This window comes from Salvelinus sp. IW2-2015, linkage group LG25, assembly GCF_002910315.2.
Source record: "Salvelinus sp. IW2-2015 linkage group LG25, ASM291031v2, whole genome shotgun sequence".
Taxonomy (NCBI): domain Eukaryota; kingdom Metazoa; phylum Chordata; class Actinopteri; order Salmoniformes; family Salmonidae; genus Salvelinus; species Salvelinus sp. IW2-2015.
The window spans coordinates 12695443-12713640 of record NC_036865.1 but is presented as its reverse complement, the minus strand read 5'-3'; the positions used below and the strand labels follow the sequence as shown (position 1 = coordinate 12713640).

At 42.4% G+C, this 18198-nt stretch overlaps 1 pseudogene; it reads right to left on the bottom strand.

Annotated features, from left to right (window-relative positions):
* The window catches only part of LOC111951960 (potassium voltage-gated channel subfamily KQT member 5-like), a 132058-nt pseudogene that overhangs the window by 6985 nt on the left and 106875 nt on the right, over positions 1–18198 (bottom strand).

The window sequence follows — 18198 nt, the reverse complement described above, 5'->3', positions numbered from 1 at the left end:
TCAAGGCACACTTAACCAGCATGACTACCACAGCACGACAAAGCCTATTCCCCCTCAGGAAACTAAAAAGATTTGGCATGGGTCCTGAGATCCTCAAAAGGTTCTACAGCTGCAACATCGAGAGCACCTGACGGTTGCATCATTGACTGGTACGGCAATTGCTCGGCTCTGACCGCAAGGCAATTCAGAGGTAGTGCGTACGGCCCAATACATTACTGGGGCAAGCTGCCTGCCATCCAGGACCTCTACACCAGGCGGTGTCAGAGGAAGGCCCTAAAAATTGTCAAAGACCCCAGCACCCCAGCATAGAGTTCTCTCTACTACCGCATGGCAAGCGTACCGGAGTGCCAAGTCTAGCGACAAAAAGCTTCTCAACAGTTTTTACCCCCAAACCATAAGACTTCTGAACAGTAACCAATGTTACCCGGCTATTTACATTTGTGTGCCCCCCCCCAACCCCTCTTTTACACTGCTGCTACTCTCTGTTATATCTTATATGCATAGTCACTTTAACCATACATCCATGTACATACTACCTAATTGGCCTGACCAACCAGTGCTCCCGACACATTGGCTAACTGGGCTATCTGCATTGTGTCCCACCTCCCGCCAACCCCTCCTTTTACGCCACTGCTACTCTCTGTTCATCATATATGATAGTCACTTTAACCATACCTACATGTACAAACTACCTCAATAAGCCTAACTAACGCTGTCTGTATATAGCCTTGCTACTCTTATTTTCAAATGTATTTTTACTGTTGTTTTTATTTCTTTACTTACCCCCAAACCTCTGTGGTCAGAACTATAACTGCCGATATACAGTATATCTCGCATTCTATGGTCTGATTATATACAGTAGCTCACACACCTTTAGCTGTAGGAGTTGCAATACAAACCATGAGAGTCATTTATGGTGGTTGTGTCTTTACATTCTAGATAGTCAGAAGTCAGAAGTTGTGAAAAGAGCAGAATAAGCAGACACACCCCAACTCTCACACATATAAACAGATCCACACACACACACACACACACACACACACACACACACACACACACACACAACACACACACACACACACACACACACACACACACACACACACACACACACACACACACACACACACACACACACACACCTTTTATTCGCACTATTGGTTAGAGCCTGTAAGTAAGCATTTCACTGTAAGGTCTACTACACCTGTTGTATTCGGCGCACGTGACAAATAAACTTTGATTTGATTTGATTCTGTAGCAATCCCATCTGGTTTGCTCATAGTGGGACTATCATTTGTTTTTCAACAGGACAATGACCCAACRGGGCTATTTGACCAAGAAGGAGAGTGATGGAGTGCTGTATCAGATGACCTGGCCTCCACAATCACCCAACCTAAACCCAATTGAGATGGTTTGGGATGAGAGTGAAGGAAAAGCAGCCAACAAGTTCTCAGCATATGTGGGAACTCCTTCAATACTGATGGAAAAGCATTCCAGGTGAAGCTGGTTGAGAGAATGCCAAGAGTGTGCAAAGCTGTCATCAAGGCAAAGGGTGGCTACTTTGAAGAATCTAAAATCTAAAATATATTTTGATTTGTTTCACACTTTTTTGGCTACTACATGATTCCATGTGTGCTATTTCATAGTTCTGATGTCTTCACTATTATTCTACAATGTAGAAAATAGTAAAAATACAGAAACCTGCTGGAATGAGTAGGTGTGTCCAAACTTTTGACTGGCCATCGAAAGTGAGCATTTGTCCACTGAAGTCAGTTACGACGCCGAACTGCAGTCCGGTCAAGACCCTGGTGAGGACCACGATCATGCAGATGAGCTTCCCTAAGACGATTTCTGACAGTTTGTGCAGAAATTCTTCCGTTGTGTAAACCCACAGTTTCATCAGCTGTCTGGGTGGCTGGTCTCAGATGATCCCACAGGTGAAGAAGCTGGATGTGGAGGCCCTGAGCTGGGGTGGTTACATGTGGTCTGCGGTTGTGATGTCAGTTGGACATACTGACAAATTCTCAAACACAACGTTGGAGACGGCTTATGGTAGTGAAATGAACATTACATTCTCTGGAAACAGCTCTTTTGGACATTCCTGCAGTCAGCATGCCAATTGCACTCTCCCTCAAAACTTGACATCTGTGGCATTGTGCTGTGTGACAAAACTGCACATTTTAGAGTGGCCTATTATTGTCCCAAGCACATGGTGCACCTATGTAATGATCGTGCTGTTTTATCAGCTTCTTGATATGCCACACCTGTCAGGTTCATGGATTATCTTTGCAAAAGAGAAATGCTCACTAATTTCTGRGATATTTTATTTCAGCTCATGAAACATAGGACCAACACTTTACAAGTTGCGTTTATATTTTTGTTCAGTATAATTGGCTCAAACGCTCACCTGTCTCTGCACTTTACACACACGTCCCAGCATACTCATGTCCTCCAGTGTGTCCCCATCAGGGTGAAGCTTGTCCCTGATCCTTTTGTCCATGGAGATCTGGCCCTTACCCAGTATCTGATCCACCCTATGATACACACATTTCATTGAATTAAATAGTGGACTTTGATAGCCAGTTGGTACATTATATTTTCACATGGGTCAGACAGGTGGTTTTACGTGTGAAGTTTCACACGTACTTTTTCCTTTCTTGACAAAAATAATTCCCCACATGTGGCATTTCTTTCACTCGTAAATCTTCCCTCTTCAGCTACATCTGGTCACCCATTCAGGTCCGCACCTCCTAGCACATCCAAATCAAATGTTATTTGACCGAGACGCACCGCGACAGAAAGACAATCTAATTTAAAGCATCAGAGCCAGCGAAACAGTGCCTCTCTGTCTCAGTATTTCTAGACCAAGTATCTGATGCTGTCTGGACCAAATGAATAAGGCATGTCATACTATTTCTGGCCAGACAGAATCAAATATTGTACATGGGCTACATATAGAGGGGCGCTGTTTCACTAGCTCGCATGCTTTCTCCAGTGACATAGATTTATCAGAGAGGAAGAGGCGAAGCGAGAGGGCTCACTCTCGCCAAAATTTGTCCAGAATAAGCCCAATGTGTTTCTATGGGCATAATATGCAGACCTAAGGTTTTCGCCTGCCTTACGCCTTTGGAACAAAAACTTCCATTGTTAGGGTGGAGACATGTGCATCTCGTCATTATATACGGATCTCTGGGTTCAGCCTCTTGCRAATTGGAAAGGAAAGTTGTTAGGATGCTGGAGTCCCCTAAAATAAATGGATATTTCGCCATAATAGGCGATAATTACTCCTGTCTAAATACAATTATAAAAAATTATTCACCAGGGAGCATGACTTAGCCACAGAGGATCATTAGCTTATTTTATTTCTTTATTTTATAAATAGCTCTGTATTGTTTCAAATCACAATCGTTTAGGCCTATGCCTATTTGGGAAGCCCGCAATTTGGTTAACGCGCGTGGCAATAGGTCTAGCTGATTGAGTTGTGGCTGTCAGTGATACACATCTAAAATATATGTGAAGATAATGTGTCTTGAGTATAATTGAAAATGTTGCATGAAGAAGTGGAGTGGTGTGTGGCAAAGATATGGCGCATCTCTATCCAGAATGCACTCAGCTGTCTCCCGCCAATTCTGGCACATTCGTTGTTTTATTGTGTGAATTGTTTTTCCTTTGATTGTTTATTTGTTTGATCAATTCCCAATAACTTGTGTCACCAGTAGGTCGTGAAAATGTACAGTTAATCCCCCATCATTTGGTTACATGAATTTCTGCTAATGCATGTTTTACTTATGCTACAGTCATTCTCGGAGTTCACAACCTGCTCCATTTGTGAGAAACACATTTTGTTTTATTTCATAACCATTACTAGTTTTGTAAAAACAAATATATATATATTTTGTATTTTGTTTGGAGTGCTCCATGTGAGCAATGAGCACGTGTCTGGTTKTCTCTTTCCTGATAATGTTGAGTGAGCACGTGCACCTGAGCACAAAGAAGTAGGCCTCCTTGGCCTGCTGCATTTCTGATTGTCATAATTCATCACGTCCACCCCTAATAAGCGGAGCTTAGTCATTTTTTCTTCACCTCACACAGAAGTATGTTTTTTTAACATCCATTGCTAATGATAGTTCCTCAGTATATGAAAAATATTTCCAAAACTCCCGGCCTGGATGATCACCAAGCCTAGGTGAGAAAGAGCAAAATCTAGAAGAAAAAGAAACGCACACCTATTAGGCGAGGTGCTGGCTAGCGGAGTGGAAAACTTGAAAATAAAGGAGGAGGTGGTTTTCTGACCTTCCCTTGGTCGTATTCTCGCGGGGCAGAAATCTCAGAGACCAATTGGTACACTCTGATTTACCACCCCAAGATATTCCTGAACAACCTCTATTTGCACCCCTACTGGATGGAAACTACAAGTGTAATGGCTGTGCTCAATGCAATGGCACTTGTAAATGTAGATCCTTCAAACACCCACAAACAGGGAAACAGATCCCAATCAAAGGTGTTATCACGTGCTCCACTAAGGCAGTTATTTATCTTATAACTTGTCCTTGTGGTAAAAAATGATGTGGGTAAAACAAAGCTCGAATTAAAAGTGCGTATCTCAGAGCATCGTAGCACCATTAGATGCAAAAACTTGACTTACCCAGTTGCGGCCCACTTTTTAGAAGCAAACCACTCGATTTCTTCTCTGCGTTATATTGGCATCGAACATGTCACCCTCCCTAGGAGAGGGGGTGACCTTGATAATTTATTGTTAAAACGAGAGGCTGCCTGGATCTTTAATTTAAAGACCCTTGCTCCCTTCGGTCTCAACGTAGACTTTGATCTGAAGCCATTCTTGTGATTATTGTGACTTTTCCATTTGTGTTTTGTCCATTTGTGTAGTCTAAAATGAATCTATGATCGTATGCTATCCATTTGTTTTTTGTATGCTGTTCTTTGTATGCTATTTTAATATTTGATAATTAATCAATGATATTAGGCCACACTTGGTCATGATTACAGACACCTGTGTCTTTTGACACTATATAAACGAGTCATACGGCAGTGTTTGATCATACCCTGATGAAGACAGCTTGGCTGTCGAAACGTTGGACATTACATTTTTGCATCTGAGCTCCTAGAGTGTGCGGCTCTCCTTTATTTTCGAGAAAGAGCAAAATGTCATGATCTGATGATTCCATATATCTAGTGGAAACTTCATTGAAATACAGCGGTCTGTCAGGAGCTCACTGGTGCGGAAAACTCAGAGGGCCCGGAATAGGCTAGTTGATAGATATAATATTGCTAGTTCGCTAGTGACAGCTTCTTTAACTTTTAGATTTTTATCGTTTAACTTTTTATGATTAACCAGGTGACAATGATTTTGAGAAACGAAAACGTTATTATTTAAATGAAACTGTTCCACGAAAATGCACACATAAATATAATCATAACTGGCACGCAGATCGGTAGAAATGGTAGAAGAAATTGTAAGCTTCCTCAAACTTGAACCTCACAAGCTGCCTATGGTCTTTACTTTAACACTCATTAAAACAATTATGAACGTGCAAGCGTGTGCACACATAGGAGGTCCCTGGAAAAACATGACCGCCTAAGGAAATCAAAGGTCCCTCCAACTGATTCCTTTTGGCGCTGGCCCTGCTCCCATCCGGGGACCGGTCAGGGCCGACCCTGCTTAGCTTCCAAGGCAAACCAACAGGGGGATGCAGGGTGCTATGTTGCTGGAATGAATGTGCCAAAACTTGCAACTGTAAACAAGGCAGCGAAAGCAAAGGCCAGGGTTACATCACCAAAGATATGGAAAACTGCAAGAAGTGGTTTCCATGCAATATTTTGTTTTGCTATCAATACTTTAGGGTTTATGTTTTTCTTTCGATATCATTATTTCTGTTTGCAATACTTATAATTGTCTCTTCTACTTCTGTAGTTTTGCTTGATATTGACCATCCATGATATCAAAATTATAGTTTTAACCATGTTTTTAGGCTATATGGTGTTTTTTAACACCCCTGGCCGTATTTTTTCCAACCCCTGGCCGTATTAATTAAAAAATGTACTTTGTTTACAAACATTGGAGTGAAACAAGCTTATATTTTGGGTTCTGGTGGGCTACAACATGAGACATTTATTTACAAGTTATATAAAACAAAAATCAATGGGTACATTTAATTAATTTATATATCCAAAAATGAATGTAGCATTTGAAAGTGATCCATTAACCATTAGCAAAAAATTATTCTGTCCACTGTTCCGCAAATGTCCCGCATAACCATGCCCTTGTCCCACATTTGGGCTTTTTAAATGTGGTCACCCTAATTACACCGGTGGAAACATTGCTACTACAACATGATAACAAACATTTTTCAAATCAGGAGAATAACATTATTTCACATGTGAAAGTGAGATTTTCACATGTGGAGTTTTCTTACATGTGTGAAACTGAAAATTTGATTTTCACTCTCACATGTGGAATTTCAAGTTAAAATGTGCAAAAACAATCACATGTAAAAATCTAATCTGCAGTTTCACATGTGAAATTAAACACACATTCACATGTAAAAACTGCAAATTTGACATGTGTGTTTTTGTGAGGGCAGGCTATAGTTAAAACACAATCATACATTGTTTCTAAACTACAGTTTAAATCAACTACAATGCAATCTACAGTGTGCCTAAAGAAAACTAAGTTGATCATTAACCTATGTTTGAACTGACCCAGCTATGACTCTGTGGAGATAAGACAAGACAGCGAAAGCTCCTCCAGGTTTTCCGTATCTGGGGGGGGACTGGAACTGTCAGCTAAGTGGTAATAAACTGTGGTGAGACTTCAGGAGATAATCCAGATATAGTGTGTAATGTATGTGCGTTAGTGTGTTGGAATGGACTTTTAAATCAGCTTTGTTCTTGTCGGAGAGAAGGAGGGACATTTAGGACGCTATGACGCTATGTGTGATATATAAACTAATGTACATGGTATTTTGAGTAGAGCTCTCTCGGGAATAAAGTTATTGATTCATTTGGACACTGGTCTTTGTCTATTTTATGCAAATAAGAATCTTACAAATTCTTAGAAACGGACAGAGTGTTTGCTTTGTTATAATTGAATTGGTTAACGAACACATAGGAATCTAATTCCTTTAACAAGTGCATGATAAAAAACAACAATCTGCACCAACTAGTAACTACAGCCATTCTCTGTGTTCACAAAATATCCACGTAGAGAGCAGAGGAGACTGGTGGGAGGAGCTATAGGAGGATAGGCTCATTGTAATGGCTGGAATGGAATTCATGGAACAGAGTCGAACATGTAGTTTACATATGTTTGATGTGTTTGATACTATTCCATTCCAGCTATTACAATGAGCCCGCCCTCCTATAGCTCATCCAACCAGCCTACTCTGGTTGACAAAATCCTTAGTCATTAGCCAATCCTTTGAAGGAGGAAAATTCTGTTAGTAAAGATACAGCAGCAGCTGTCAATCTATGTCCCCGAAGCACAGCAACATGCAAAAGATTTGAAACAGACCACACATTCATAACAGCTTTTCTTCTACCACACGCTTGGTGAGATGTTACACATGTAACATCTACTAGTTGAATGCGTCCATTGGTTAGAAAGCATATGTCATCAGGGAGTCCAAAGCTCCTACAACTGGGTTGCTTCAGTGTCTCCTTTCTAGTCAATATACAGAACTATGGTGAACGAAATCAAAAGATCTAAAAGTAACTGGATAGTGTAAGCAATATGGTAGAAACTCTTCTAGTCCCATTGGAAGCCTGCAGGTTGAGCCATCACCATTTCACCTTTAAACCTATCCTGTCTCTGTGGATCTAGAAACACAGGCTTTGTGCTCCCTGATGGACACATTGACATAGCACCATCTCCTTTCAAACTCTGTCTTCTGTGTGAGGGATTGGGGACAGGGTGGAGTTGGGGGTAGTGGCTTGGGGGTTTATGTTATTAGGGGTTGGTGTGGGAGGGGGGTTGTCTAACCCTGGGGACCTCATCCCTGGGGCGGACTTCCTCCTAGCCTGGCTGTAATATAAGTGCAGGGAGGGGGAGGACATGTTCCTGGGTTTGCTGCTCAGGGTGTGGCCCACTCCAGTGTCCAGTCTGTATGAGAGAGACATGGGGGTCAGATACAACACACACACGCACACGCACGCACACACACTCAGACTCTTGAAGCGTAGCTAAAAAGGACAACTACAGGCAGCACGTACCCGCCACAATTACATTCTCCAAAACAGACTAACTACTAGAATCCACTAGTAGATTCCACTCTATTAATCAGTAAAAGTACACAATGTAATGCAATGTCTAACAGGATTATATCACTGATGTAACCAAAGACAACAATCCAAACTCCTGAAATGTTATGGTTGGTTAGTCTCAGACAATAACGCAATGCAAGAGTCACACATAGAGATGCATGAGATGTCTACAATTTGGCCTATGTTAGGCGGGAGGGGGTGGGGGGTTGTCTAACCCTGAGTCAGACTTCGTCCCTGGCATGCGCTTCCTCCTGGCCTGGCTGTAATATAAGTGTAGTGCGGGCGGGGGGGGGGGGGGGGGGGGGCTCAGCCTGGGAGGGAGAGTACATAGGAGGGTCAGATATAATACACACACGCAAACACACACGTTAATGAGAAGTGGAGAAGGTGAACATACGTATATAGAAAGTGTGTGAGTGTGTGTGTTTCAGTGTCTGCGTGTCTGCTTGTGTGTGTATTGTGTGCATCTCGAAAAAAGGGTTCCAAAAGGGTTCCTCGGCTGTCCCCATAGGAGATCCATTTTTGGTTCCCGGGAGAACACTTTTTGTTTCCACGTAGAACCCTTTTGGGTTCCATGTAGAACCATCTGTGGAAAGGGTTCTAAATGAAACCCAAAAGKGTTCTACCTGGAACCAAAAGGGTTCTTCAAAGGGTTCTCCTATGGGCACAGCTGAAGAACCCTTTTAGGTTCTGGATAGCTCCTTTTTTTCTAAGAGTGTATGTCTGTGCATCTCACCTAGTCTGTAGACTCTTGATTCTGCAGAGCATATCCAGGTGTCCTGCAGAGTACTGCTCTATCACATCCTTCACATCGTATGGACGCAGAGTCTCCTTAAACTTCTTCTTTGCTACATGAAACTTCATGATCCTGAGTGGAAAAGTAGGGGGAATCACACAGAGATCCGTCAATGTTCTACTTGTCATCTCTTAGTCAGCCACTAGAGGGTAACAAGAGCTTAACTATGCATAACCCTGTATGTTGGCAAGAAGCTGACAGTTGTTATTGTAGCCTTTATTTTTGTATTTAAATTTGTTTTTAAACAAGATCAGCTTTAAAAAACATATTTATCAGTTTATTTTATCAATCTTGAGATACAATCAGTTATTTTCATCACTTCTTGTTTTTGTAACTTTTTATTTTATTTTATTTAACCTTTATTTAACTAAGTTAAGAACAGTTTAACTAAGTTAAGTCAGTTAAGAACAAATTCTTATTTACAATGATGGCCTACCAAAAGGCAAAAGGCCTCCTGCGGGACCAGGGGGTGGGATTAAAAATGAAATATAAATATAGGACAAAACACACATCAAGACAAGAGAGACAAACACAACACTACATAAAGAGAGACCTAAGACAACAACAGCATGTCAGCAACACATGTCAACACAGCATGGTAGCAACACAACATGACAACAACATGGTAGCAACACAAAACATGGTACAAACATTATTGGGCACAGACAACAGCACAAAGGGCAAGAAGGTAGAGACAACTGTTGTTGCTTTTTTTTTTAAATTAGGCTATCTTTATTATTTTAAAAATTGATTAATATCATACATTGTAAGTTCCATCACATTTACATTATATATATATATATATATATATATATATATATATATATATATATATATAATTATTATTATTATTAAAAAAAAAATTTAAGTCAAGAACTCCCATTGTTCACCTTTCGTTTCGATGGTTCTTCTCCTTTTCATTTCCATTCTAATTTGTTTAAAAACTTATTCACCAGGTGTTGGAACTGGTTCGGTGAACAAAACCGAAAACCCGGAAAAGAATTACATTTAGTTAGGGATACTATAGTTATCACATTTCACATTGGATTATTAACTACATAAAGGTAAGATGTGTTTTTAATTTGTGTGCCACTCTGCACACACAAGCTTGTTAGCTAGCTAGCTTCTCTGGTCCAACGTTAATCCAACTCTGAAGTTCAAAGACATTCAAAGTTCTTCCATAGAAGCTGCTCCTGCGTAGGTATAATTCTGTGGGCCTAATTCAGATAATGCATGTCATCACAAAATGCCCAGCTCTTCAAGCCAAGCCTCCTCTTTCACTCTCTCCCAACCTGCAAAATGTTAGATGCATCTCGTGCTCTACACTTGTCTTTCCATCACGAATACAAACAACTCACTGAGCTACAGCTTGCCTGCTCCATAGCAAGCTGCCCTATCTGCACTGCATAATTCATTAAGTAATTTAATGTTGAGCTAAATGTAAAAAAAAAASGATGATTTCAGAGGTTTAAAAAGGAACAGAAAGGAATGATATAAACAGGTATTTTGGGGGGTTTGAACCGGTTCAGAACATTATTTGGCTGGTCAGAATAGTGGAACGGATGGTTCTGTTCAGAACTAAACGACTGGAAAATAATTTTGGTTCCAACCCCTGGCCTTTACCTTTTATTTTCGGAGCATCAGTTAAAAAAATATTACTCTGATATTTTCACAAGAACATGATGAAACCTTAGCTCATGTCAACAAAACCTGACAGAGCTATTTTGAAACCAATCCACGCTAGAATTGTATTATCCCTCAACCTTAATGTACTGTACAAGTACAACTACTGCTGGGTAAATAATATTGATGCAGGTAAGGGGATCTACAGTTGGTTCATTCTGACCCCCTGATGGCTTCAGAATTGCTCCAGTTGCTCATTATCCTCACTGTATAAATGGAAACCATCATGACAGATGAGCTGCTGCAATAATAGTTCTGACTGAGAGGGTGTCAACCTGACACCCTGGGAAAGCCAGGGGCATGTCTCCACTCCCGTTGCCCATTGAGGGGGCCTGCTGAGCGGGCAGGCTGGGCCAGGGGAGAGGGGGTCCTCTGGAGCAACAACCTGGTGTTGGGAATTGGGGTGTTGGCAGCCAATCAAAATAGGACATCTTCTGACACCGTCAGAGAGAGGTGAGGGAGAGGGGGAGGTAAAGGAAAATGGAGAGTGGGAGGGAGTTAGGGAGAGAGAAAGAGAGAGATGAGGTAGTAAAAAAGAGAGTGAGAGGTGGTGAGTGAGGGAGATGGGGGAGGAGAGGGAGAGACAGTACCATTAGGGTGGCCACATTAGTAAACAGAGACACGTTGCTGGTGCGAGAGTGAGTAACTGGACAGCTGTAACAAAAAACACAGCCCCCAAAACTGTACTCCCTGACCTCTCACTGGGTAAACAGAATCCCCTGAAGCACCACAGAGCCTCACAGCAGTAGGCTGTGGACTGACAGCGAAAACACCTCCCTGGTCAGGCAGACAACCACAGTACTGTAGTATCCACAGGTCTTGCCCTGTGAGAGTATGTGAACGATCGGGCTAGAACAACATAGAGGAGGTCCATGCTCTGGATCTGTATCTAAGAACCTGGAAGGCTCAGATATATATTCTTACAATATATGTCTATGTTTACGATTGTTGTAGTGTATGCATTCGCTATGTACACTGTTTACAACAGCCATGTCCTGAACAAAATAGAAAGAACATTTTTTACAAAGGATTGTGTAAGAAAACACAAGTCTACATAGAGATTTGTATAGAGATATAGATAAATCATAAACAACAGGTGTGGACTAACAATTCAATTCTTACTTATGGGCCCTTATCAACAATGCAGAGAGAAAGAAAATAGAGAAGTAATAGAAAAGTAAAATGCTGTTCCACCCATTATTATGAGCCTTCCTCCACTTATCAGCCTCCACTGCTATATACAAGGAGTACCAGTACAGAGTCAATGGGCAGGGGTACGAGGTAATTGAGGTAGATATGTACATATAATTAGGAATAAAGTGACAGATAGTAAACAGTAGCAGCAGCATATGTGATGAGTCAAAGAAGTTAGTGCAACAAGGGTCAATGCAGATAGTCCGGGTAGCTATTTGATGAACTGTTTAATTAACTATTTAGCAGTGTTATGGCTTGGGGGAAGAAGCTGTTCAGCGTTCTGTTGTTTGCAGACTTGGTGCATCGGTATTGCTTGCCGTGGTAGCAGAGAGAACAGCACTCACCTGACGGCTCTGATGACAGCCTTCAGTGGAGCTGATATGTCCTCCATGGTGACATCACAGTGGCATCCCCTGTCGTCGAACGTGTCATCATTCCCCATTCCTGTGTCCACTGAGATACAGAAAGAGGGGTGGTGTCAAATGTACTTGTCTCTTATACTGCCATAGCCCACTAGTCAGCTTCCAATTGGCTCTTTAAACCCCTCACCGTCGCATCTCTTCCCCCGGTCATAATTACAAAAGAGAACGCATTCTAAATTAAAGGTGTCCAAATAATTCTTCCTTCCTTACAGACTTCAGCTCCAAGCTGAAACTCCACAATATAATATTTCAAAATAAGTTTGTAGCTTTCCATTTTCTCCTCAAATGAAAATTGGATCTCTAGGAATGGTCAATAATTGTCCACTCAGCTTGTATGCGTGATGGGCGGAGGATGCATACATCATCTAGCCAACAATATGAGAGTACTCAGAGTTTCTCAGGTCATATTCATTTTTAATAGGATACGTGTCCTGAAGAGCACAGATAAAGAGCATAGATATACAGGGGAGAGGCGGGGTGACAGAAACAGGGAACTGCTCAGCCAAGCACTTCCCCCCTCTATTAGAAGGTTACATACAGCTTGAATTCTCTGTTACAGTAGAGGTTAATACACTGATTATACAAAACATTAAGAACACCTGCTCTTTCCATGACATAGACTGACCAAGTGGATCCAGGTGAAAGCGACGATCCCTTTTTGATGTCATTTGTTAAATCCACTTAAATAGTCAGGGGGCTGGAACATAATTAAAAATAATTTGTAGACTGCAAATTGACCTCAAGAAGGCCAAACAGATATGTTTGACTAAAACATGATAATTTCCAACCTTGCTTACATTTGTATACAATCACTTATCTCTCTATTATGCGTGGGAATAATTGGGAACAGATTTCATCAATTAAAATCAATTGGAGCTGATTTCCTGGTGTTGTTAGTCTTTTATGTCCAACAATGAAAATTGAAAAAAAAGTTACAAAACAAATATGATAATTTTTTGCTCAGAAAACTTGGGGTGCCAAATAGGTACGGGGGCACCGTCGGTGGAGTAGAGACGCCAAGCAGCCCGGGGTACAAGGTGACACGTGCAGACAGACACAGACAGAAATTGCAACATGGTGAAGAGATGGGGTACACGTAATTATACACACACAGATAGAGGTGCAAAACACATACACAGACAGACATATACGGAGTATACAAAACATTAAGAACACCTGCTGTTTTCATGACAGACTGACCAGGTGAATCCAGCTGAAAGCTATGATGCCTTCTTGACGTCACTTGTTAAATCTAACTTCAATCAGTGTAGATGAAGGGGAGGAGACAGGTTAAAGACAATTGATTGTCTATGTGGAAGGATAACCAGTCAACCTGACACAACTGTTGGAGGCATTGGAGTCAACATGGGCCAGCACACTTTCGGCACCTTGTAGAGTTCATGCTCCGACGAATTGAGGCTGTTCTGAAGGCAAAAGTCGGGGGTGCAACTAAATATTAGGAAGGTGTTCGTAATGTTTGGTATATGGCAGTGGACTGGAACTCCACCTGTCATGTTGGAGGATATTGCAACTTCTGTGGATTGTAAGTCTTGACTCATTAATCTACCCTTGTGGGAAAAAAAGTGCATACCGTATACACACGTACGTACGCACGCATGCACACACATTCACGTAACCCCCCCCCCCACACACACACACACACACACACAGAGGCACACATCCTCTCCACTCACCTTCGGAGGGCGCGGTGCGTGATTGGCTCTTAAGGCGTAGACCTGTCTCTTATACACATCTAGATGTGTATAAGAGACAGGTCCCGGTGCGTGATTGGCTCTTAAGGCGTAAGGAGGGTCTAAAGCGGGTGCGGTCATTGAAGCTCCAGCTCTTCTGCACCTTGGCAGGGCTGCTGCCCGTGTCAGCGCCCGCCACATTGTTGCCTGGGGAACAGCGYCGATCRTTGTTGATGGAYGTCTGGCGGCTCTTCATGCTCTGGCCGCGAGGGCTTGCCATMCGTACCCGCTCCTTAAAGCTCAACTTAGTACTAAAGAGAGAGACAGAAAGACAGAGAGGAAGAGGGAGAGAGCGAGAGAGAGTGAACAAAAGCCTCTTAGTATGCATTCCCCATGAGAGAGACAAATGTGTGCAGACAGAGTGTAGTCACAGTGTAGTGCAGTGTATTGTCCTTTTCTCAAACATTACAAACATGCTTACCTCATCCACAATACACTAAGAGTACCCCATCTACTCTCTAAGACAGTGGTCCCTGGTCCCGAGGAGATATAGGGTGTGCAGGCTTTTGCTCCAGCCTAGCCGACTAAACTCCACGATTTACGAACAATGTTGTGTGTAAYTGCAAGCTATTCTTTGGGTTCTGAAATCAGTTTATGATTAAAATGTTATGTGATGTCGGAGCTCCAATCCGCCCAACCTAGTCGACGCTCAACTCTATCGTAAATCGCAGAGTTGAGTTTAATCAGCTAACGCCAGCCCAGCACTGAAGGAGCTGAATCAGCTGGGCAGAAACAAAAGCCTAAACTCTTTGAAAAGAAGTTACTACCTAGAACCATAAAGGGTTATTCAATTGTCTCCATATGAGAACCCTCTGAAAAGCAATCTTTGGTTTCTAGTGGAACCCACCACTAATACAAGGTTAAACAGTGCCTTTGGAAAGTTCAGACCCTTTGACTTTTTCCAAATTTTGTTATGTTACAGCCTTAGAATAAGGTTGTAATGTTACAATCAATCTACACACAGTACCCCATAATGACAACACAAAACCAGTTTTTATTTTTTATTCTTGTAAATTTATTTAAAAATTGAAACCGAAAATATTACATTTACATAAGTATTCAGACCCTTTACTCAGTAGTTTGTTGAAGCAGGTTTCAGGTTGGATGAGGAGCGTCGCTGCACAACTATTTTCAGGTCTCTCCATAGATTTTTGATTGGGTTCAAGTCCGGCATTGGCTGGGCCACACAAGGACATTCAGAAACTTGTCCCGAAGCCACTCCTGTGTAGTCTTGGCTATGTGCTTAGGGTCGTTGTCCTGTTGGAAGGTGAACCTTCGACCCAATCTGAGGTCCTGAGCAGGTTTTCATCAAGGATATTTTCATCGTTACCTCAAGCCTGACTAGTCTCCCAGTCCCTGCTGCTGAAAAACATCACCACAGCATGATGCTGCCACCACCATGCTTCACCGTAGGGATGGTGCCAGGTTTCCTCGAGATGTGACGCTTGGCATTAAGGCCAAATTATTCAATCTTGGTTTCATCAGATCTTGTTTCTCCTGGTCTGAGAGTCTTTAGGTGCCTTTTGGCAAATTCCAAGTGGGCTGTCATATGCCTTTTACTGAGGAGTGGCTTCCGTCTGGTCACTCTACCAGAAAGGCCTGAGTGGTGGAGTGCTGCAGAGATGGTTGTACTTCTGGAAGGTTCTCTCATCTCCACAGGAACTCTGGAGCTCTATCAGAGTGAACATCGGTTCTTGGTCACCTCCCTGACCAAGGCCCATCTCCCAACGATTGCTCAGTTTTGCCGAGTGGCCAGATCTAGGAAGAGTCTTGATGGTTCCAAACTTCTTCCATTTAAGAATGATGGAGGCAACTGTGTTCTTGGGGACCTTCAATGCTGCAGATATTTTTTGGTACCCTTCCCTAGATCTGGGCCTCGACACAATCCTGTCTTGGAGCTCTACAGACAATTCCTTCTAACTCATGGCTTGGCTTTTGCTCTGACATGCACTGTCAACTTTGGGACCTTATATAGACAGGTGTGTGCCTTTCCAAATCATGTCCAATCATTTGAATTTACCACAGGTGGTCTCCAATCATGTTGTAGAAACATCTCAATGATGATCAATGGAAACAGGATGCACCTGAGCTCAATTTCGAATGTCATAGCAAAGGGTTTGAATACCTATGGAAATAAGGTATTTMTGTTTATTATTTTTAAATACATTTGCAAAAATGTTGCTTTGTCATTATGGGGTATTGTGTGTAGATTGATGAGGAAAAACATTTMTTTAATACATTTTAGAACAAGGCTGTAACGTAACAAAACGTGGGAAATTGAAGGGGTCTGAATACTTTCCGATGGCACTGTATGTGGAACTATTTCACCACTAAAAGGATCTAAGTAGAACCCTTGCTATACCTGGAACCAAAAAGGGGTTTCCTATGGGGACAAACGAAGAACCCTTTTTTTCTAAGAGGGTAAACACCTTGTAGCTCTCCAGGACCTCTATAGTAGCTCTTGGGGACTACCGTTGTAGAGGTCAAAGGCAGTAGTATGACCCTGATCAGTGTTCCAAGACAAAGACAATAACCAAGGAACACCGCAAGATTTACAATTTATACCGATGCATAGAAGCACTCTTCCTACTTATTCTGTAAGCTAGTATCTCAGTATCTCTAGGACACTTAGACCTGTATTGTGCCAGTGAGCCTGTGCTTAGACATACTGTAGCTTTATAGATGGGTGGGAGATGCAGACAGCCTCTACCTGAGACACACCCTAACCCCTGCCGTGACAACAAGAGAAGCATGCAACGCTGTGAACCAATCAGATGGCGTGACAGCAGGCCCAATGGTCAGGCTTGATTCTTCAGGCACCAATGATCAGTGAGCAAACTCCCAGTTTCTGTGGAAACTTCAGGAGGGAATATTGCGCTCCAGTAACCATTAGGAAGTTATTCATGATAACAGGGACCTTCCCCACGCCTAGGTAAAGGAAGATGCATCAATGCCGTGTGGGATGAGTAGGGTCAAAGGTCAGTCGGGGTGGTGGTGACCATTTTTTATGAGGACATGCAGTGGCACCATGCAGCCAAGCCAAGAGACCTCAGCAGACAAATGGAGGTCTAGATGGACTGTAGATTTTATGGCGATGAAAGACTTTGTTAAGAGTTCTGATTTCTACACACAGAACTACTTCCGCTATATAAGGGGACCGGGATACAGTTATTTGGGGGTTGTGTCTGATAAGGTGGTCCAAGGGAGGTGGAGGTCGAAACCAACAGGCAACATGTAACAGGCAGCAGTCCCATTAGACAAGCAAAGGGCTAATACAATTATTTAATGGGGAGGGGGTAGGTGGCAGTTTTGGGGTTCTCTCATCATCCTCCATGCACCTGGCAGTTAGTMAGCATTCCCAGAGATCATGTGACCAGGGAGGAGAGGATGCTGGGTAGTGGGTACTTCCTAAATTTCCATGCGTAATACCTTCTGAAGCGCCTCCTATTACTATGACCCTTACTAGGGAGGTAGGGAGGAAGACAGATAGAGGAGGAAGGGGTTAAAACACCAAGGAGTGGGGAAGGGAGGGACGAGAGACATCTGTACGGTCAATACCGTCAGAAGCAGTGGAGGTTGCTGAGAGGAGAACAGTTCATAATAATGGCCTGAACGGAGAAAATGGAATGGCATCAAACACCTGGAAACCATGTGTTTAATGTATTGGATACCATTCCACTGATTCTGCTCCAGTCATTACCACCAGCCCGTTCTCCCCAATTAATGTTCCACCAACCTCCTGTGGTCAGAACTATAAACTGCCGATTATACAGTATATCTCGCATTCTATGGTCTGATTATATACAGTAGCTCACACACCTTTAGCTGTAGGAGTTGCAATACAAACCATGAGAGTCATTTATGGTGGTTGTGTCTTTACATTCTAGATAGTCAGAAGTCAGAAGTTGTGAAAAGAGCAGAATAAGCAGACACACCCCAATTCTCATGTCTCACACATATAAACAGACCACACCACACAACACACACAACACACACACACACAACACACACACACCACACACACACACACACACACACACACACACAAACACACACACACACACACACACAC